This window comes from Montipora capricornis, chromosome 13, assembly GCF_036669925.1.
Source record: "Montipora capricornis isolate CH-2021 chromosome 13, ASM3666992v2, whole genome shotgun sequence".
NCBI classification, from domain to species: Eukaryota; Metazoa; Cnidaria; class Anthozoa; order Scleractinia; family Acroporidae; genus Montipora; species Montipora capricornis.
In genome coordinates, this window is record NC_090895.1 from 43,558,720 (window position 1) to 43,581,675 (window position 22,956).

Consider the following 22,956-nt stretch of genomic DNA (forward strand, 5'->3'; position numbering starts at 1 on the left):
TTAATTAACATTGACTTCCGTTGACTTTGGCATTGATACCAGGCACATAAAAAGTCTTTAACAGGGTATAAAAAATCGGAATTCTGTCTTAAACAGGGTAGGAAAATCAGCGATATTTGTCTTAAACAGGGTCAGGATATGAGGGGCCGCGCCGCACCTCCCCACCCAGGGATATATCGCGCCCCCCCCCCCCCCCCTCCGGGATGCGAATGAAATTTCTATAACTTGAAACATCCGAATGTTTCGAATTTCCGCCAGCAAGGTATAATACACCCCATTCTCGAGCCATGCTCGAGTCCAAATAGTGCGTTCCTTTTCCTGTCTTTAGAGGCCTTTCAGGATCACTGGAACAAAGCTTGCGGCGCAAATTCACGACAACCTTTCGGAACCTTTTTTTTTTTCCCGCGCCAAAAATATGGAAAGAATTCGTAGTTCTCGTTCAACAAAAGTTGAATATGTTATAGCCGTTCAAGTAACAACAGTATCATTCAAAAGGCTGCAACATCTAGCATTATTTCTTGAGCGACCAATGTTGCACGATGTTGAACCGTGTGTCACAAGCTCTTCGAAACACTTACGTTGGTTCATCTTTTTGCTGCCACTTGAGACCGTGGGAGGCCTGGGCTCTTTATAGAGATCTTCCAACACTCGATCTGTTCACCGTGTTGGAGATTATTTTGGGAAGATGCAGTAAGTAGCTGGGTTCAGCGGCATTAGCTTGTGCGCAACTCTGCCTTAGTGGCAAATTAAGAATATTGCAGGCGCAAAAATGCTCCGATAATCGTTCGTAAGGCTAAGTACTTCCCTTCCGCATATGTTTCTCGGTTTTTTTTTCTGTACTCGGCGCCATAACCGCTCTCTGCTTCGAAAGGATTTTCTCTGGGTACTCACCTACTAATCAAAAACAGATCGACTGGTTCACATACCGCGTAGGCAGTCAAAGTAATTTTCTCTTCAGACTTATCGTAGATGTGACTTCACGTGTATTCTGAAGTAACTGATAAAATTGCAATTTCCTGTATGTATTGAATCAATTAAAATGTTTTTTTGTTTTCTCTGTTAGACATATAATACCTCCATCAAATCTCATCTGATTTAGTGTTAATCTCTGACCTGCAATATTCAGTTACACAAGATAGGATTCTAGTGACAGTCAAAATTCTCGAAAGAAAGCTTTTACTGATTAGTCTCCGTGCCCTCATTCTTTATTCGATTTTCCAACGCATACAAAATTTTCGAGGTGGCTTATTAATTTATTATGACATAAATTAAAAGTAACTACGTCAACAATTCACCAGTCTATGAACGAAATGATATATGAAATGAATCATATACTGAACTGCGGATATGAAATCAATTGAAGATATGATCCTCGCAGTTATGGACGCAATTTTAGCAATTGCGTAGAGAAGCCTGAAAAATTCAGAACTTCAAAGGGGCTTGAACCCGTGACCTCACGATACCGGTAGCTATGAAGCCACTGACGTTGGGAGCTGGTCATTTTGAACGAAATGATAAATGAAATGAATCACATACTGAACTGCGGATATGAAATCAAGTAAAGCTATGATCCTCGCAGTTATGAACGCAATTTTAGCAATTGCGTAGAGAAGCCTGAAAAATTCACCAGTCTGGACTTCGCTAAGTCGTAGTTTAAAGTCAATTTTAATTTCCAACTTTAAGGACGGTGCCTACTATTGTTATTGCGCACACGTTCTGCGCATCTCGAGATACTTGGATTTTCTATCGGCGGTGCTTATTAACACAGCGATATTTTTGCGCGGTTCAGAACTATGCGGAGAAATGAGAACTTAGCAACTGCTCTTGGTATCCAAAAAGAAAATTGGGGGGTAACCGTGCATTTTTCAGAGATAATTAAGCTTCAATTTGGCAAAGAACGCCATACATTGCTTTGTATTTCAAAGCATTTTACAAATATTGTCGATTGATTATCTTCGAAAAATGCGTGGTTACGCCCAATTTTCTTTATGGATTTCAATAACACTTGTTAAGATCTGCTTTTCCCGCATCGCATATTCAGTAAACCGCGCAAAAATACCTTTGAATTAGTCGGCGGGTTACTAATTGAGAACACTGTCCACAGAGAGGGGAAAACCAGAGTACTCTGAGAAAACCTCTCAGTGCAGAGTAGAGAACCAACCACACAACCCACATATGACGCCGAGTCTGGGAATCGTACCCGGACCACGTTGGTGGGAGGCGAGTGCTCTCACCACTGTGCCATCCCTGGACCCCAAAATATGGAGGCCCTCCCATGCTAATGGCAGTCCTTGTTCCCTTTTTCCCTTGTTCCCTTTAAAATTTTGCTTGTGTTTCCTTGTTCCTGAAATTACTTTCAAACTAATTCTCAGCCATTTGATCGCTAAAAGGGTTTATGTTCCTATGTTCCCTAAAATATCCCAGATTAAAAAGAAACCAAGGAGTTTACTTCTCTACTCCCAAATGCTCTTCAATGCTGATATTCGGCAGAACTTTACATTAGAAGAAGTCAATCTTGAAAAACAAATATAAGCAAAAGAAACTTTCACCAAAACGTTGGAAACCTGAAACAAAAGTTTACCTAATCCTGGATTAGGTTAATCGGCTTTTGAACAACCGGGCCCTGTTCCCCAGTTCAAATTATTCCCCGAAACCCCTGGGGGAAAGGGGCGGGGGTCGGACTACTTTTGATACCTTGGGGGTAGGGTAGGCTTACGTTTGTCTAGCTTTCTATTGTAGACTGTGGAAAAGTTCATAGAATACCTGCATTTTTTACTTACTCTGAAAGCTAAAGGTTTTAACTCAGAATTAACTTTTATGTTTGCTTTCTTTCGGCAGGTCCTTCTCGTGGAAAATGTTCAAAATGGCTTGGAACCAGCGCTTAAGGTTAGAAAGAAACTTGCATTCCTGTCGTTTTAGTAAATTGGTGTAGAATCAGACAGACTGACTGTCATCGATTCTTTCTAATACCTCAACCTAAAAAATACCTTTTAAAATTATAAGCCCATATTCGGACGTTGCGTAAGAGGGCAGTAATTTTAATTAAAAATTGAGTGTTTTTTAATTTTCTTACTAATCAACCGCGTAGGAACGGATTCAAGATTGGGGGCGCTGAAGTTGGGGTCCTCATTGAGTTCGCGAGCGCAGAGGAGACCCTGGGTACGAGGTTGCATTTTTGTGTCCCTGGGAATGTTGATTATTTTTCCGTCACCTTTACATAGACCACTACTCCGCTAACTGCTCAGGGAAAGTACTTTAAGCACAATTTGATACTGCTGTATTATCACTCAGCAACAAACAATATTAAACACTGCAAAACGTCGGTTACCAAACACTGGCAGTCTTATTTAACCTCGAACTGTCCTCCTCCGTTTAAAAGGCCGCAAGAAAATGTTACGTTATAACAATTCGAGTTTCGTTTTTACTGTTGCTGCTATGGCACCCTTCCGTCGCCGGTGGTCTGAGACGAGGACATGCGTTCCGCATCGAGTTAATCTTTCAATTTCCGGCCGAATGTTAAGCGTAGATAAGGACCGAAAGAACCACCAAGATCTAAGGTAAACAACAACAGCAGTAACAAAAAAGCACTAACAAGAACATACTTTCACGGGAAAATATTATGAGTGCATAAATTAAATCGAAAAGGTATACATTTTAAATATTTTGAAGGAGTTATTATCTGTTTCTTTTGCGGTTCACCTTTCACCTCAAATGTCGTCGGCTGGATTTGTAAGCGATTAAAAACCATACGGAAATTAGGGTTAATTAAAACGGCAATTTTATGGGCAGTTCACCAAAATGTGGATGGCTTGCGGTTGTCAGCGCATTTTTTGACCACCCATTCCACATGCCCGCGGACTGGTTCTTTGAGGTTTATCAGTCCATATTTAACTGACTGCAAAAAAGTCAAAGAATTTTGCGGTTTTGAAGGCGTGATTTTCGACGTCATTGTTAGGAATTTCGTTCGATAAACAAAACTGTTTCATACCAATGAACAGTGCTCGTTACGGCTGCAGGTATTGAAGCAGAGACCTGTTAGATGACAAAATTGAGATAAAAACCTCTTTAGCCGGATGGAAGCTTCGTGTAGATCGCATTTAGTGAACAAGCCATTAGTCACCAAAGGATATCGGAGGGGAGGGTAATTGGTTTGTTGACTGCGCACGCAAACGAGGTATTTGTATTGATCAATCAATCAATCATGGCCGCCGAAAGTTGAAGTAACTTGGAATATTTCTGCCTCGAAAATAACAGCTATGTCGGAGCGGAAAACAAGTAAATCACACAAGAGAGATCGTGAATCAACGGTCTCGGCTGTTGACATCAAATCGCTAACCTCAAGTGAAAGCACCTTTTATATAAGACCTTTAAAGGTGGGACATTTTAAACAGATATTTCGCGTAAATGATTTTATAATTGCTGTAAGCTCTTTCCAAGACCTTGCTGTGCCGATCACGCTGTTAAGGGGTTTATGTATCCGATTAGTATCTCTGTTGTGAACAGTATGCTTATTGTTGTTGTCCATAGAGTTTTTGTCATGGGTGATTTTATGGGCAAAACCGAAAACCGGCATTTTACTGTTCATACAAGACTTACTTGGAAATTATTGTTGCTTGTTTTAAACTAAGCTCCCATCCACCGATTCCTTAGCCTTCCTAAGGAACGAAACCTTGCTCTAGTCTTTAGTAATTAAGGCACAAAGGATTATTTTTTATGTCGTTTAGTTTTGTTGGCGATATGCAAATTCTGAGCTTTATTTTGAAGTACAGTTTACTATGATCTTACACACTTTGCAGTTCGCGACTCCACCTTCCAGTGGTTTCAGTACGACTTGAAAAACGGCTTGAATTTGTCTCTGTATCGAGCGGTTTTACGCCTAAATAGTTTTATCTTTTAATCACTGCCATCCTTCCGCTGCCTATTGTGCTAGAATCTCCCGTTTAACACCTCAAAGTTTGTTTTTGTTCTTTATAGGAGGTCGTCACTGGAATTCTGCCCATCAGTTATGAAGATGAAATAGTGCACAAGAGAACGCAAATCTTGCGAGATCCTTTCCAAGTACTTCTTGTCTTTCCCGAGGACGATGTCATCGTAAGTTACCTTAACTATTTCGCATGTCACGCCGTTGAAGAGAATCTGAGAATCTATGCGCTTTACGAATGTGCACGATCGATGTTTGTAGTTTTGTCAATCAGTAAGCTGAGCCAATGTATATTTTATATTTCGAAATTCAAAACAAAAGGCGCTTTATTCCAGTGTAGAGCCAAAAGCCAGGTGAATATAACTAATTAAAAAACACCAAAACAATTTGGGAAGCTTTTAAAAAGTTTGCGCCCTGTTTTTTTTTAAAATGGTGAACATTCCTAATTTTTAGAGTAAGTTCTCATATCAAGACAGGAAGACAAATATTAACAGTAATTACATCTGTCCCTCTTATGTTTGAGTCGGAAGAAGTGAACTCGAGCTAATTTCTCCATTTACAAAATATAAAACCGCGCTAATTCTTATTTATGAATGTTTGAACATATCAATTTTCTTTGTGTTATGTTTTTTTGCAGAGATGTCTATACGTTCAGTTATCTGATTCATTTTCCCAAAAAAATTTTTTAACGAGTGGACGTTTTCGTATTTACCGCAAATTTAGAGCTTCAACTCACTTGAATTTTCGGATTATCTTAAAACGTACATCACTGACCTTAGATTAACAATTAATTATTCGTACGGCTAGAATTTTTCCCCCCTTACAAGTGGTTTGTTTTGAGATCAGGTAAATATAGAACATTAAAATTTCATGATTGGTTTACTGTACGTCGGTGTAGCTTAATTGACGCTGATCTTGAGCACGTTCTAGTCGCCTTCCTGGGATATCACTATTCTTTGTAATTTCTTTCGATCCCATGTCGATCGAGTTTCTCGACCCAGATGAATCATCAGATTTTCAAGTCAGAGTAAGTCTTGCCTACCTTTCAAGAAGACTGTTTTTTCGCTAATAGCTTCATCGGAAAATTGAGATTTGCAGCAATTATCTTAACGCTCGACGACGTCTTCACAATCTTTAGGCTTATAAACAAAGAAAACACCGTACACTCGTTACATTTTATCTCTTAACAATTCATTTTCGCATTCTGTTGTGCTCAAAATAAAAATGGTACTATGTCAAGTTTGAATGTTCCTGACTTTTTTCTTCAAACAAAAAAAAAAAGGATACACATTTACATTTTTATGTAAAATTGTGTGGCATATTTGATGATTATTTTGTCTTCCTTGTCAGGGAATTTTTTGATTTCATGACTTCACTTGGAGGAAATTGTTCTCCTTTCATATTTTTCAAGTATTTGGTGTTTAATTATTCGGTACTTTGCCGTCAAATTGATAAAAAGGCGAAATGAATTTTGAAAGCTGGTAAACAATCTTGATTCCGTATTTTGTTTTGCACACAGAAATTAATGAGCTTGGTAGACCTTTGTAGTCTGGTGGATAAGGTCGCTTTTTGACTTTCTATTTTTATTTTTCCTGTCGCGATCGTGTACTTTCTGAAACTTTTTTTAAAAGAAAAGATCGTGTTTTTCTTACTCAAAATATTATGATGTCTTAATATATAGTATATATTTTTTGTCATTTCACTTATGTACTTGTAAGATGTGAAATGGTGACAGTAATCTATTGAGTGTGGGCAGCCAAGCAGAAAAAAATGAATTTTTGAAACTATTGTTTATTGTGTTGACATCTTCACCTAAAATAAATGGACCAGTGAAAATACATGTGCAGTACTTTTACAACAATTTACTTTTTATATTGGTTTAATCGCTGAGAATTTTAAAGGAAGAAAGCTTAGGGTTTAATTTTCAATACATGTATGTGAAGTACAGCTGTTTGTACTCAAAGATCATACAAGTTCATTAGAATTCTAAACTTAATGTGAAATGATTTAATCCTTTAAAAGTCAAGTGGAATTGATAGTTTTCTTATTAGTAATTATTTTAATAATAGTTTGAAATGGTTTCTCCTCTGGAAACACAGTCTTACATCAAATCATTGTTGTCTTGATATAAGTAGCAATATCCTTTTCAAACCAATGAATCCTCTTTCATGGATCAAAAACACAAATTTTGCAACAAATAGATTGCCGCAAATTCATTTCCAGTATTGTTACTGATTTTTTTTTTTACCTTACAGAATTTTTTACCAGACAGATAACCATAATAATTTTCTTTCTTAAGTCTAACCATATCAAACACAGCACTGATTTGTCGTGAACAAAATTAATGCTTTTTCACCTTCTGTTAGACTACCTTAAGTCCTGTTGAATTATTAAGGCCTACATTAATTTTGCTGATGGATTTTGCCTTTAAAGTCCTTTCAGTGTTAGGTAATTTACATATTTTTCTTGCTTAAGGGAAACTGTCTTAATTGGTTTATTTCTACTAAGGTAATTCCTTAGTATTTCATTGCACATCCCTACTGCACATGAGTTTCACGTCATCATCGCATGCTCATGAGCACGTGCGCGTACAAAACTTAAGAGATTTCCCTCAAATTAAGCCCAATAGCGAAATAAATGCTCCTTTTCTCTCAAACGAGCATGGTGATCCCTGATTTTTTTTGTCAGGTATTTGCTAAGAACAATTGAATAAAGACAATATTTGAAGAAGAAAAAAAGTTTGATAGTAGAACATGAATTTTTTTGGAAAACAGTTCCGTACTGGATGTATTTTGGCCAAAGCAAGGACTTCAAGCTAACCACGGAACTGTCCCAAAGAGTGCACTAATCCCGCAACCAGGCAATCAAAAATGGCGTAAAGGAAGCAATACTGCTTATGTGAATAAAAGAAGCTTTATTTTCAAAATAAAATTTTGTATCTTTCAAGTAACCAAGACTTAATTCTGTATGAAGGTTGAATTTTTAATGCGCAACCAGTAAAAACACCCCATTTTAAGAACCTGCTGACATGTAAACAAGCACGGTGACCACATTTTTTTATTGCATTTTTTTAATGTTCATATCATGAATGTTAATTATGCCAAGTTTCCAAAAAAGTTTGAAAGTAAATGTAGAACAATTTCAAGGGAATTACCTTAAGTGAACTATGTACAGGTGCTCAGATGTGTACACAAGTGAGTGTTGCTCTGTGGAAATTCTCTTTTTGAATGCCCCATAATACACTTCGTTTGCCTCCCAAATTTCGCATAAGCTATAATTATGCTCTTGGGAATATGCAGTTTCCCTGAGAGCATTTGAAAACAATAGTTTTATGCAAAGTTTGGAGGGAGGGCGTGGGAGAAGGCAAATTCAGGGTCAAAGTGTATTATGTAACATTTGAAAATAGAGAATGCTTGCCTTTTGAAGTCTTGTTCCAACTTCATGGTTTATAAGATTAAACTTATTGAAGCAGGGTATCCAACAGAAAAAAAAGTATCGCATGTGATTCTGACTTGTAATTTTGTCTTCAACATCTCACTTATAGTACATCCGTTAAAGACACTTGTTGATGTTATGTTGATCAATGGTTGTTAACTTTTGTTTTCATCAATATTATTGTGTGCTTGTTAGGCATTCACTCTACCTCGAGAGTTGAGAACTCTGCAGTCCACAGTTCCAGCAGATGCCCTTTCTAAGGTTTCCAACTTATTTACTCGTGAGGTATGGTCATGGACAACATAATTATTCCATTGTCTAATAATAATCATGATAATAATATGAATGATAAAATGATAAATGTAAGGAATATGTCGGCGGGTGCGGGTGGCAGTGTTATACAGAGAAAAACAGGAAAGTGTGAGAAGTGCCAAGATCTGGCAAGAGAGATTGGCAGATTGTGGAAATCAAAGATGGCAGTTGTACCAGTCGTAGTTGGGCGCGTTGGGTTCAGTGTCAGAGAACCTGACAAGCAACTTGGAGCGGTTGAAGATTCCAGGGAGGAAAAGAACAACACAAAAGTGGTGCATATTCTTGAAAAGGTGTGGGAAGTCTGAGATTTTCTCCAGGGAAACCATGTGTGATGATGATGATGATGGCAGTTGTCCCATTGCCGAGCAAGGTGGACCCGCTCATTGTCCAATTAGTACACCACTGGTAACCAACCAGGTCATTCCATTGGTGCGTTGGGGCTCCGTGAGTAAACATTAAGTGAGATGAATTGAAAAGTAACTTGCAATAGGAGTTGGCTAATACTACAGAAGCCTATGCTTCTGGGAACTGCCTTGACTTCTGTTGGAGTCATCCATGGATCCATACATGTAAAAATATGTCATGTATGGATAGCTGGCATTATTTATACTGTAAGCAGACTACTGAGCAAAAACTATGATGATAATCACTTAATTAAGTCTTAAGGTTATTTAGCCAGGCCCAAAAATCTCTCCAGAGACTAGTAACTGGGGAGATTGCAAATCAAATCAAATAACTTGGACTCAAAGAAGATCAAATCAATTGTTGGTTTTTGCTGAAAGTGGAAAACTGAAGTTACATGTGTACACATGTATGAGAGAAAAAGCTCTGAGGGGGGTAGAAAACTGAGTCCTGGAATTGAACCTGAGTCGCATCGGTGGGTCCAGGTCTGTACTGAGGTGCTCTCACAACTGTGTCAACCCTGCACGATATCGCACAACAGTGTTGTACATGTACACTGTGCATCTGTCATGTGGCTTTTAGTAACACAAAGTGAGTGGTTGACATCACATGAAGACCCCCTTTGACATGCAAAAGTCCATTAGAACCATCCTTTCTGCCAAGTAAACAAAATTTATTGTGCAGGGGATCAGATTATGTGATTTACTGTGGTAAATAGTTTTAATGGAATAGTCATGGAATAGACCGAATGCATAAACGGCAGCCAAAAATTTATTCTTTTGTTTATCCGTAAATTAGTCTCTGGTCAATAGAGCGTTTTTGTGTTATGTCATGACGGCCATGTTGGTGTTCCAAAACAAAGAAATGGCGGCCATGATGGTGTGCCAACCTAATCCTCTGAGAATTAAACTCTATTTTTATGCAAATATTTTCCTTTGTTTCAGTATTGCAGTATGGCTGCTGGTCATGTGAGTGAAAAAACTCTATAGCCTCGCTCTCATTGAAGCAACATTTCTTTTGTATTTTGTCCATGCAAACAAGGCTAGGGAGTCTAATTAGGACATAAACGACCATTTTTTTGGCCACCATTTATGCATTCGGTCTATTGATCACTAATCACATCATGTTCTTTACAGTACATTTTTCTTGTATTTTTTTATCTTGCTTGAAGTGTATTCGGTTTTACACGGCTAACTGGAACTGTATTGAGAACAAGTATGCCAGCTATGGGAGAAGTTACCTCAAACTTCCAAGGTGTGTTGCACATTTAAACTGTCACAGCCTGCAAGGGCGGATCAAGAAGAGGTGCACTGGGTGCTCGGTTACCTCGGCTGAAAAAAAAAAAAACGTTTTAGTTTAATTAAAAAGCACAAAAACTGCATTAAGTTAGATTTTTATTTGCGTCATCATAAATTTACAGATTTATCATACTACAGCCCTAACCCTCTTAAAAGCATGTATTATACATTGTCTAACAAATAAAGATTGGTCTTCCTGTGCATTTGCGTTTGACATGTGCACCCCCCTAGCCAAAATCCTAGATCCGCCCTTGGCCTGCATAACTTCTATAAAGTACTGTCTGTATTCCAAGGACTCGGACAAGTTTCAAGGGTGCTGCCTAAGAAAATTTTCAGGGAGCCCTTCGGGCTTCCAACATTAAAAGTTAGTAGCCCGAGTGATTTTTTCAGGGGCCCAGAGTTAATTAATTAACCAAAAACCCCCTATCCCCTCCCCCCCCCTTCCCACCGAATTCAAGTGGTTTGCTTTAGCTATAATTATACAAGATGTAAACGTGCCACAGAACATGATGACTTACCAAAAAACTGGTGTGTACCTTACAAAGCATTTCCGGGTATATATGACTTGTATTTGACCCAGAAATCTAAGTACACACTGAAATCGTAGCTAAGTTGTCACGTTTCGCGATTTTTAATCATGTCAACTTTCTCTGATATGCACATGCTTTCTGACAGGCATCACTCACAGCTATTTTAGTTTCATTTGGGATCAAGCTATTTCAGCTGTTTTAATTCAATTCATAGTTTAGTCTTTCAACATTTCATGTCGGAATAGTAAAAGTGGTTTGTTTGTTTGTTTGTTAGTTTTTCGCTCGCACGTCTTAAGTGGTATTTGGAGTTAGGGAAGAACCTTCCGCGATCCGATTGTATCATGGAAATGCATGTTTTTAAAATTGCATCACTGAAATGACTACGTAATTCCACCTTTACTCGACAAAAAAGTATTGCTTACTTGTTGCGAGATCTCCATTGGTGTTACCGGGGAAAAAACTTATTTGTAGAACTTTAACGTCTGTGAGCAGACCAGACTACCAGAATTTTATCAAGATCAGTAGAACCTCCATTTCATTTGTGGGACCATGTGTACAAAGAAACATCACATTGTATCGACCCAGCTGAAGTGACAATAACCCCTTGCTAAATATTTTTTACTAAAAGACAACTTCATTTGGTGGACTTTAGTACACGGAAGGTGATGAAGCTGCAATACCATCTTTTTTATCTACTGTAAGCATGGACATATGGCAGACGGGAAAACATGCTCAAACTGGCTGCAAACGTGATAAGTTTTGGCTGCAAACATGACAAGTTTTGTCCTCAATCACTTGAAGTTTGAGAGATGTTCATGAAGCTTTTCTAAAAGGGCAGCAAGACTAGACATCAAAGACTGACCCTAATCTGATATTAAGTATGCTTCAAATACTTTCAAACTATTGCGCAAAAAGTTTCAACTGTTGCTTAACGGCTGTCAAACTCAAACGTCAAAGAACACGTTTTCCCGTCATGTGTCCAGGCTTAATGATGTACATGAAAATGATCATGGTATTCCTATTACTCAAATCCAGCGCCTTACTGCAGCCAATATGCCTCGGCACCTTCTTTGCTTTCCATGTAAGTTACATGATTGTACTTCTGACTACACAGCTTTAAAATAATTTTTATTTATCAGAATTTTGTTGTTGTAATATAGACCACCTGCAGGGAAGGGACTTGAACAGCAAGTGTTTGAGATGGATGTGGAAGATGAGGTGGACTATGGAAATGAGGTTTGCTTTGTTTTTTTTCATGATTTTGTTGACTAGAGTTACAATGCAATATATTAAAATATAGTTCCATTGTAGCTACTAACAGTAATTAAAATTGTATTATAAACTGAGCAGTCTCATCAGAATGATGAGATGTTATCATTCCGGGTAAAGGAAATAATTTATATGACGTTGTGTGGTACACTGGGCCAGGATAACTGGAGTGTCTTCCCCATTTGATAGTGAAGTTGGGCATTTAACTCGGAAAAATCAGTGTCTGTTTCCCATGAAGTAGACATGTGGTAACACATTTCTGTCGGGTTGACAATCAGATAATTTTGTATAATTATAATTATGTTTGATGCTACTGTGGGTTAAATAAAATTAATCTGAATGTCGCTTAGAAAGTTACAATTCAAAGACCCAATATTTTGACACTCCTGTCTTCATCGGGGGTGATCCAATGTTATCGCAAGAGTCCTTTTATACTGTGATAATGGTGGCCTTTTACCTGAAACCTACATTACATGTATTTGCATCTTATCAGAAGAAAAGGATGTAATTACTACATTGTATTAATAGGCACATTCTTTCCCCTAGCAAATTGGTAGCATAAAGGAAGAGCTTAATAGCTAGCTATACATGTAGGCTTTGCTCGTTATGAATATAAGGTCCAGAATAACTCCATTTCAATTGTTATTTAGCAGAAAATCTTATCATAAAAAGAACTGGTTGCATTATATTCTAGGGATGGCGAATGGTACCTCCAAAATCTTGGCACTGACCCAAACGTTTCATCCGATATGGAAATCTCGGCAGCCTTTGCGAAGAGTCTCGAAGTGTGGTTTATACTGTATTGCATTTATTTCGGTGTGAAGTCTTGCATGTTTTGGTTTAGGTCTGGGAGTCGCATGCAAGGATCTCGGTATCTCTGCGAATCTCGCATTTTACCATTTGTAACCCCTTATTCTCAGAGTACATGTAGGACGAATACATTGTAAAGCATGGATGCTGGGTGAGGAGAGCCGAGCAGCTTTCAGTGTCTTCAATATCTAATATGCCCCAGGTGGAGATAATTATTGTTGAAATAGTGCTATTTTGCAGGCTGTTATGATGAGCCCTCTTCGAGAGAAGGGTGTTACGAAACAGGGATACCTCACAAAGGCTCCGTTTCATGGTGAAACTAATGGCACTCCTGGAGCAAAGGTATAATTGTAATTGCTTATTTCTGAAGTAACATCTATTCATTTATAATGAACAATGTAGAATACAAACAGCAAAATAGTCTGTACCCTAAGAGAGCCCAGTTACATGTACCTCAAGTTAATAATTTTGAGAACCAGTTGATTCACTTTTTAAGTAGTAATGGGGGCTTTTTGCATGTTAGAAACTCAGCGGAGCCAAAATGGCTAACATATATAGGCTGCGCTGATAAACTGGCTGTGGCATGTAAGTTGTCTGACTTGCTAATCGCCCTTTCTCGCAGTGCGAGACTGAATTACTAAGGGGGAGCAGCTCGATGAGGTCGAACCAAAGGAGCTGTGCTGCCGGCTAGGTGCCCTGCTCCTGAACACGACCCATGTATGACCTCGGAGCACAGCACCACAGCCTGATGGAATAGGCCGGGGAGGGAGGAAAACCGGATTACCCGGAGAAAAACCCTCGGAGTCAGATTGAGATCGACTGAAACTCAGCCCACATACGACCTGAGCCAGAATTGAACCCGGGTCACAGAGGTGGGAGGCACGGTTGATGACCACTAAAGCACCCTGACTCCTCCTCAAAAGAGCACCAAAAGAATTAGTAAATCATGGGTTGTTAAGTCTAGTAGCAGTGCTTGAAATTAAAAAAACTTAAAGTTGTGCCTGTGTCAAAAGCTGGGCAACTAAGCCCATAAATTTGGTTGCCCTGATGAATGCCTGGTTGCCCATTGGGAAACCCCCTACGATTAAATGCATGCTGTGTTGAGATGCAATCACATGGCTTTGGAGCTTGAGTATTGTATAGTTCTACATGTAAGTGTGCGCCTGTGGTTTTTTTGTGGAAATTTGGATTAAATAAAATTTTATTATTTTAAAAAACGGAGTCTTCCTGTGAGGCAGTTTTTTGTAAAAGCCACAGATATTCAAAACGCGGGGAAAATGCTCTACTGCGGCAAGTTACAGTGTATAATTGCTAATTAATTATAATTGCTAACTTCACACTGCTATGGGACATTGACAATAGAAAACGGATGAGTGAGTGGGATGCTTTGTATATGTAATACATTTTCTATTTTTGCTGGGTTATCCGTTGTTTTTTTTTTTTCCCGGGCAACCAACTTTTTTATTTTACCAAAAACTAGTCACCCTGTAGACTTTCTGGTTGTCTGGGATGACTGGACGACCGCTAGTAGGGAAAATGACAGCACAATGCCATTGGGATGCATCTTCTGCATCTTCTGTGGCAGTGAATTAGTGCATTTACCATCTGATGCTGTATGAAGATACATGTACGTGGACTTTTTTGTTCATTTTTCCTTGCATAATGTGCTTGTACCTTGATATCTCTACTTTGTTCTGCAGAACTTCAAACGCAGGTGGTTTCATTTGAAGCAGATATCAAACGATGGCTCTTATGTCCTGGAGTACAAAAAGGTGTCAAAGTCTTAGTCTAAGATTTAAAGTGACCTGATTGATATGTACATGTACTATGTGCATTTGAGTGAATTCCCGGACCGGTTTAGTTTTTTAAAGACACTTTAATAATGTATCAGTGGGGAGTGAGACACGGAAGTCTGGTTTTATCAAATGAGTTGACAAAATTCAATTACTGGTAACCCATGTACATCTCTAGAGGTAATGTTTAAAAAACGAGCAGTAGTGTCTTTAATTGGGTTTAAAGACGTGAGGCATAGCCGCGTTGTTTTAGACCTGATAAAACATGTGCTGTGAGTTTTTTGAACAGCTTCAAATTTAAAATGTTGCACAAGAAGCATGTCCCTTTGGGGTCCAGACAATGGTACAAAAATAATATGAGAGGATGATATTTTCATACATGAAAAACAAGCTGGGCCTAGTTACATGTACTATTCTCAAGTATGAAGAATTGTAATAAGGAGTGTTTTATTGGGTACAAAACTGGGTAACCCCCATTTTCTGTTTCTGAAATATAATCAACATGCCAGAATAAAACTTTCTTGAAAAAATTCTGTGGAGCGAATTCAGAGCCATCTTAAGTAATTTAAACTTTGCAGAGAGTTTAGTTTGCTCTTGGCCTGCTGATCACCTTTGTTCAATGAAAAATTGGGGTCACCGAGTTCGTTTTTTAGATATGAGCAACTAAAGCCAAAATATAGGGTCTTTTTTCAAGGCCTTCCTGTTACCGTGGTAACTTGTAACATCTTGTTCAGCTATAATTGGTGTTTTACATGGTACCATCACATGATACCATAACATTGCTGTTACGTGATAAAGTGTTGTGTCAATTCCTTCTAATAACAATTAGGTCTCTTGAAAATTTGAAACTGGTTTGAGCCACCTTAAATCAAATTGTTTGACACCACCAAATTTTCATAATATTCCATATAGCTCATTGAATTTGCTTTTGTATTTAAATTAAGTTGCTTTGTTTTAGATGTCCCAGAGTGCAATTTAATTTGCTCTCCAGTATGGCGGATTTTGTACCATGTGATCACAGGTCTTATACTGCTTTTCGTATTCTTATTTAGGACGAGGTAAACACCAGCATGGCCAGGGGTGTGCTTTACTTAGATTCATGTACACACATCTCTAAGGTATGTCTAGAGCAATTTTTTGTATTATGTACACCTTTTAAAAAATAATTGCCAACAAGCAAGCCGAGCAAAGACACGAGGCTTGCGAGGCAGCCAGCTTAATGGCTCGCGAAGTATTGCAGCAGGCAGAAAAATTCTTGATAGTGCTGTGAAAAGTGTAATGTAAGGTTCCCTGGAGATTTTAGTATGGACCATTGAAAGCGCGTGCTTTGATGTAATGTCATTAGACAAATTTGCATGATGCGTGCGACTGTTGGTGATCTTGTTTTCAGAGGTGAGTGAAAAGACATTTTTTCCCATTTCCCTGACCATTGTGTTGTGTACACTTGCTTTGATTGTTCTTCAATGTTTGTTTCTTGAACCGTCATGTTCTATAATTATTGAGTGAACGAGCTGAAAGCTAAACTGGCGTACGTGTTCTTATTGGCCGCTGTTGTCGATTTCGGATTTTGGCCCATGAGTACAGCAGTTTGTTTTTCGTTTTGTAACCATTCAGTTGTGAACAGTTTCACTCAATTTTCAAAGGAAATAATAATGTTGTCTGCAAAGTACACAATTCAGTGATCGATTTGACTTATAATTCATGGCTGTATCTTGCTAAATAAAAATTCTACAAGTGAAACAACTTGTGCGAGAGAGTTTGATTCCCCGTTACATGTTTCACACTGAAAAGTCTGGAAACGCTTTCAATTGGTGATTTTTTACATGACACTGATTTTATTCAACTTAATTATTGTATGTTCTTGTTAAAGTTAAAGCCGTTCAAAAATTACAGCGGTACTTTCCATATTATTGCAAAACAGGTTGACATCTATACATTGTTGTTGGAGATGTCCAAAGTGTGCATTTTCTATAATTGTATTATTGTTAACTAGATAAGTTGAGTTGCAGTAAAAAAAAAATTACAACTACTGTTAGGTATTCTGGAACTCTGATACAAATCTGAAAACTATGTAATAATTTATAGTAATAATTAATAATAAATATATGCTCCTCGGCCATGCTGTTTTCTGATTAATTCATAACCGGTTAATTAAGCTTCAATAAAACAAAAGGTTTAACTTTTAAGAAACAAATGAAACGGAAAATAATTATTACTCAATGCATAATCTCTACTGAAATAATTTGCTGTGACAGTAATAATTATGTTCATTGTTGACAGATGTAGCACAGGTTGGCGTTTCAAACACAAATAAACACCTTTTCCTTAGTTTCAAACACCTTGGGTTTCAAACAGTTTCAAACGCATTCCAAACAGTTTCAAACGTGTTTCAAACGCCTTTCAAACACAAACATACTCAAAACGCTTTTTGGTTAAGCATCCTTTTCATCTGGACGGCCACTTATGATTATTAATTTTTGTCTTTGTTACATCTTTTCAGGGGGTAAAAGGACGAATGTATGGTTTTGAGCTTCACATCCAAGACAAACTGTACAGTTTGGTTGCTGACAGCCAGTCTGAAATGGACTCATGGATAACAGCATTGTGTAAAGTTATGGGAATTGATATGGACACCGGTGCAAAGACTTCACCTTTCAGTGTGATTGGCAAATTAAAAGGGCCAAAACTCCATCAGTCTTTGCGAGAAAGTCTTAAGGGTAGTAAGCATCCAGAACTTCTTGAATTTTCCAAAGAAACAGAGGTGTTGAATGCAAAGAGAAGGAAGGATGGAAGAAAGAAACTCTTTTCTCTTGTCCATGACTTGGATAATAATGGAACCTGTGTAAATTATGATGATGCAAGGATTGACGCAGAAGTGTTTCGGGAACATTTTGGTATGCGTGTGGTGGTGGAATGTGAGGATCTCAAGTTTCGTTTGTTGAGAACTGTAGCCAATGGAAATGAAGTTAACATTGAACCATTTTTTATTTCTATTTCTTTGTTTGATGCCAAAAAGGGAATCAAAATTTCTGAGGATTTTCACTGTGATCTCAATGATGCATCTACAATAGACATGCTTCGAGGGTCAGACTTGATTGAGAATGGTCACACAAATGGCAATGTTAGCCATAGTGAGTTTGAAAGTCAGGAGGTGGAGTACAGCTGTCCCAGGAAGGTAATAAATTAATTAAAAATAAAATGGGGGATCAGGAAATGGGAATTCAAGACACCCTAGCATAATAATTATTGGGTTGTTCCAGAAAAAATCCACACCCCCCCGACGGATGGGATTCTGGAAATTCTCGCGGGAGGGGGGGTCAAGGACCCTGGAAATCCAGGCGGGAGGGGGGATTGAACTCGAAAAAGTCTTCTGCAGGGGTCATCTGAACCGATAGTTCACGCGATTCGAACGTTTAGTTTGGTGACAGTTTAGCGCTCTCAGACCCTGAAAATAGTAGAAATATTTTGTTCACATATTTGTCACCTGACATAAATGATAATCTAAGTTCCTTCGCAGGTCCTTTTATAGCAGAAAACGCGAACAAGATACTAAAGAAAGGAGCCGTCGCAACAATATTGCAACGAAGAGTTTGAAAGGCCTGACACATTTTTACTCGTACCCAGACCCAGCGTGCCACCGTTGTTTCATGTAATGATACAAAGAAAGAACAAAGAAAGCGCAAAGAGCAAAGAAAGAACAAGGGCAATTGATTTTTATGAGCTAAGAGTGTATAAACACTCGTTCGCGTTTTAGCATTTTTGGCCTTGCGCACGGTATTGGCTGTCAAACGCTCGTTATCGACAATACCCGACTTTTAGCTGTTATTTCTTTGCTACAAAGTATTTATCTGGAATAATACGGAAAACAAACGCTTGTCTATTATGTCTGCTGTTTATTTTGATACTTGCCTTGCGTTTATTTTGCTTTGTTAGCACACAGCACCAAGACAAAGTTGGTGGAATCGGAAAATTTTTCGTCCGGCGCGTTACATTTTTATCCGAAACATCGCACTTTTAACATCGTTTCTATCGTTTGCATCGTTTCAGACTTTCTATTGTTCGTTTGGTTCGCGGCATCTATCGTTTCAAAGGATAGAAAGAAAAGGTTTAAAATGTTTCGAAGGTTTCAAAGGTTTCGAGCTTTTCAAAGTTTGTACTTTGCGTGAGAGAATTAGTCACGTACTGAGTAAAAATTGTCACGTGCTAGGCAACCAAACTTTGTTCAGTGAAGCAGAACAAGGTAATTGTTTTGTTTTGGCGCTTTTCACGGCTTTGCAATTTTCAAAACTGGAATTTTAGCGTGTATTTTGGGTTATGTACGAAAGAAATATTTGAGAGGAACGATTAAAACAAAGGAAACCAAGTGTTTTACAAACCATCGAAACGATTCAAACGAAACGAACCAAACGAAGCAAACCATACATCAAACCATTTGAACGCTAAGCAAAACGAAAAATTCAATTTTGGCGTGATGGTTAAAAATTTAGTGCAAAAACCAGTAGCGTAACGCTAGTTCTACCACTATTACTCTAAAAGTACTTACTGTCTGTGGATGAATGTTTCCCAGGGTATTGTCCAACTAATGTGCACCTAAATTTTTAATGTTCTTGGGCAATTTCTTGAGAGAAAGAAAATATTTACGCAAACATCTCAATCGCGTTCACTGCTGTTTTCCTCGCTGATTTCAAGTGCGGGTTTTTTATTTTGTTGTTAATTGAAAACAGAAAGATATTTTGAAGCTTTCTTTTTACCAGCTAAATGCACATGAAATTTACTTTCCATTTCTGTTTTTAGATTTTTACAGTAACGTTGTAATCTTAAAATCCAGCGCTTTATTTAGCGTTACGTATTTTGGAACGGCCTTGACCACCAATACCGTGTGCAAGGCCTTTTGCTCCTTTCTTTTCTTAGTTCCACTCAACAGAGTTTTTATATAATTTAGCCAAAGCTTTAGGAATTGAAAAAGAACATCTTCTATACGTGATTGTGCGTATTTTCTATTAAAAATAAATTAAATTTAAGCCTAATATTTTTTCCCGGAAATCCAGGCAGGAGGGGGGGTCTTTTGTCTTGGAAATCCAGACAGGAGGGGGGGTCTTAGGCTTCAGGAAATCCAGGTGAGAGGGGGGGTTAAAAAGCGGCCCCAGCCGTCGGGGGGGTGTGGATTTTTTCTGGAATAACCCATTAGCCCAAAGGGCATGCTTAGAGAGCCATTAAAGGTAATAGTTGCTGCACTGCAGCTACAGCTGTACCAACTGATTTTGAGAACAGGTGGAGTCTTGTGCATATTAAATATTTTTACATGTATAATATTATGTCAGCAGCAGGGGCAACACACATGTACACCCTGTAAGTCGCACTTGTTAGAAATCAGACAGAATAATGCAGCTCATGTTGGTTCCTTGTATGTTGCTTGCATCGTAAACGTTAATTTGCACTTGTATGTACAATGCGTTCATGTAAGCCTAGTTTTCATATGTCGGGAAAATCCCAGACGACCCGGGATTTCACAGTCCCAGATTTTGCCGACATATCGGAAAATCGCCAGATGCTTGTCCTAGATTCTCCCGATAGTGACTGGCGGAAAATGGAAAGTGCACCAAAAATTGAAACATGCAATTTAGAGGATTGGTAATGAGCTAAGAACCATCAGCGATGTCCCTGAAAGTACAAATTTGAGTTTTCATATGTCGGGAATGATCGCCAACGATCTCAAAAATCTGGGACACGTAGGGAAAATAGAAACGCTTTCTATTTTCCCGATTCGTCCCCAACCATCCCAGATTATGGGGGATGTCTACGATTTATGGTTTTCATCAGTGGGCAAAATAGGGGATGCTTGGGAAACTGCGAAATCCCCAATCGTCTGAGATTTTCCCGACATATGAAAGCTAGGCTTAAGTGTTGTGCCTACATGTAAATTTATGGACCAGTGCTTGTCTTACTGGAAATTGGGCTTTTTAAAGCCCATTCATCCCTGAAGCGTCTCACATTGACAACTAAAAATAAAAATTAATCGTCTGGCTTAAGACAGAGTAAAATCTGTATTCGTCTTGACAACTCAAACAATGAAACTTCAAGAGCCTGAGAATTTACCAACACAATATTATAGCAGCATCTAACGTGATCAAACAAAAATTAATGAGGTGTTGCTGTGTTATTGATATTTGATTAGGCAATATTCTCCATAACTGATCCCAACCAAGAGGTTTATTTGGTGGTCAGAATAGAGAAAGTCTTACAGGGCAGTATCGGTTCCTGTGTTGAAGCATACCTCAAGTCTGGAGACATCAAAAAAGCTTCACAGAAAGCACACAAACTAGCTGAAATCTGCTGCAAGAGCCTTGGACAATATGGCATGCCATTCGGATGGACTGCAAGGTGAGTCTATATCTACATCTACGTTAATTTTATTAAGTTAGTAAAATTCATTACTGACATCACACCAACTCTGAAGTACAATGTAGGTGGCTCTTTCATTAGAACATCAAACTTACTAGTGCAGGACGTTGTGGGTTGTCAACGCTAGGCAAACCGACACTTGGTGTCTCTAAATAACTGATGAGAAATAACTTCATTTTGTTACCACAACCAAAAATAACCAGATCTTCCCGTCCTTTTGGTTAAGAGGGTTAGCTAATAAAAGTTGAGTTGAATCAACTATTTGGTAAAGGTGACCCGATCATCAGAAGTCAAGTCATACAACATACTTTACAATGTACAACTGTACATGTATTTTAGTCAAATGCCTTATCAATGAAGCATAGAACATTACTGTATTAATTTTTAGCGCTACTTATGACCAGAAGGTATACGTTGGCACTGTTCAAGGTTTTTGTTCTGTTTTTGTTTGGTAAGATGGATGTCAACAGCATCAAACATTATAACCTGACTCAACTTGTGTATTTTGGACATGTATGAAGGCTGGATAGAGGGTTGTCCAATATTTTAAGGAGCAAGGGTGGCACAGTCGGTTAGTGCGGGGCCTTGGTGCATAAGGTCCTGAGTTCGATCCCCGGATCTCACATCCTTGTTTCGACTTCTTTCCTTTCAGTACAGCCTAAGTAGCTTTAAATACCCTTAAAACAGAGCACTGATGGAAAGAGGGGGGTAAAATGAGCGCACCGTTGGCTTCCTGGGAGAATACTCTCTAGAGAGTAAAGGAACTTCCGACGACGTGAAATAAGGTGTACCTTTACCTTTACCTTATGCATGAACTGAGCCATATCGGATAATGGACTTTTCTTTGAACGGAAATGGGACTTTAGGAAGAAGAGGTGAATTTTCGATTCAGTGTCTCAACTTTTTTGCCACTGCTTGCAGCTACCAAATTTGCTCTCTTTTGTTTTGATTAGTAGTTGAGTCATGGTATGTCCCATTTTGCTATCCTGAGTATTTTCAAATGTTCTCAGGGTTAACATACACTAACAAGGACGGAATTAACCATTAAGTTTTGGTTTTGAATTGTATTCTCAGCTAAAGTTCAATTTTCTATCCAAAGAAAGGAAAACGATGGACACTTATTTTGCTTAAGTATGTGTCCCTTTAAGTAATTGAGTTTGTTGCTGCGTTTGTTGAAAACCTACTAGAAGGGCGTGGTCCCTGACTTCAGTATTGTTAAAATGCATAAAATTTTCATGTTTTTTTGTTTTGCTTTCTCTTTTTAGACCATTGTTCAATACTGAGGGGGAACTGGACAGCAGTGAGATTTCATCAATTTACAAACAGGTTGGCAGTCTTTTTGTTGTTTCTGTTGTTTGAATGAACACCTTTATTCCTCTATTCACTTCTTTCAGAATATGCATGTACAGCTGTGACAGGAAAACTTCTATTGAGCAACTGCTACAGTGTATCTTGCCCACACAAGTTGCATGAAGTGTCCCTGTGACCAAAATATCAATTCTTATTTTTCTCTGGATTTCAAAACTTTGTTAACTAAGCACTAAGCCACCAAACTTTTAAGCCTTGATTTCAAAAAGAGACCTGATTATTTTAACTGGAATTTTGCTATTTAATGGTCTGCCATTACTAAATTTACTTAAGTTCTTGAGAGAGCTGTATCGAGGAGAAAAATGACGTCAAAGGCTCTCTAGTTTAATAATGCAATGTGTGTGTATACCAGAGAATTAAAATGCAACACGGGAGTTTTGGACTTTCAGACTTTTAAACTTGCATTTTGCATATGA

The 22,956-nt window shown here is 38.3% G+C and overlaps 1 pseudogene; it reads left to right on the forward strand.

Annotated features, from left to right (window-relative positions):
- LOC138028565 (dedicator of cytokinesis protein 11-like) overlaps nucleotides 1–22,956 on the forward strand; it is a 93,177-nt pseudogene that overhangs the window by 29,411 nt on the left and 40,810 nt on the right.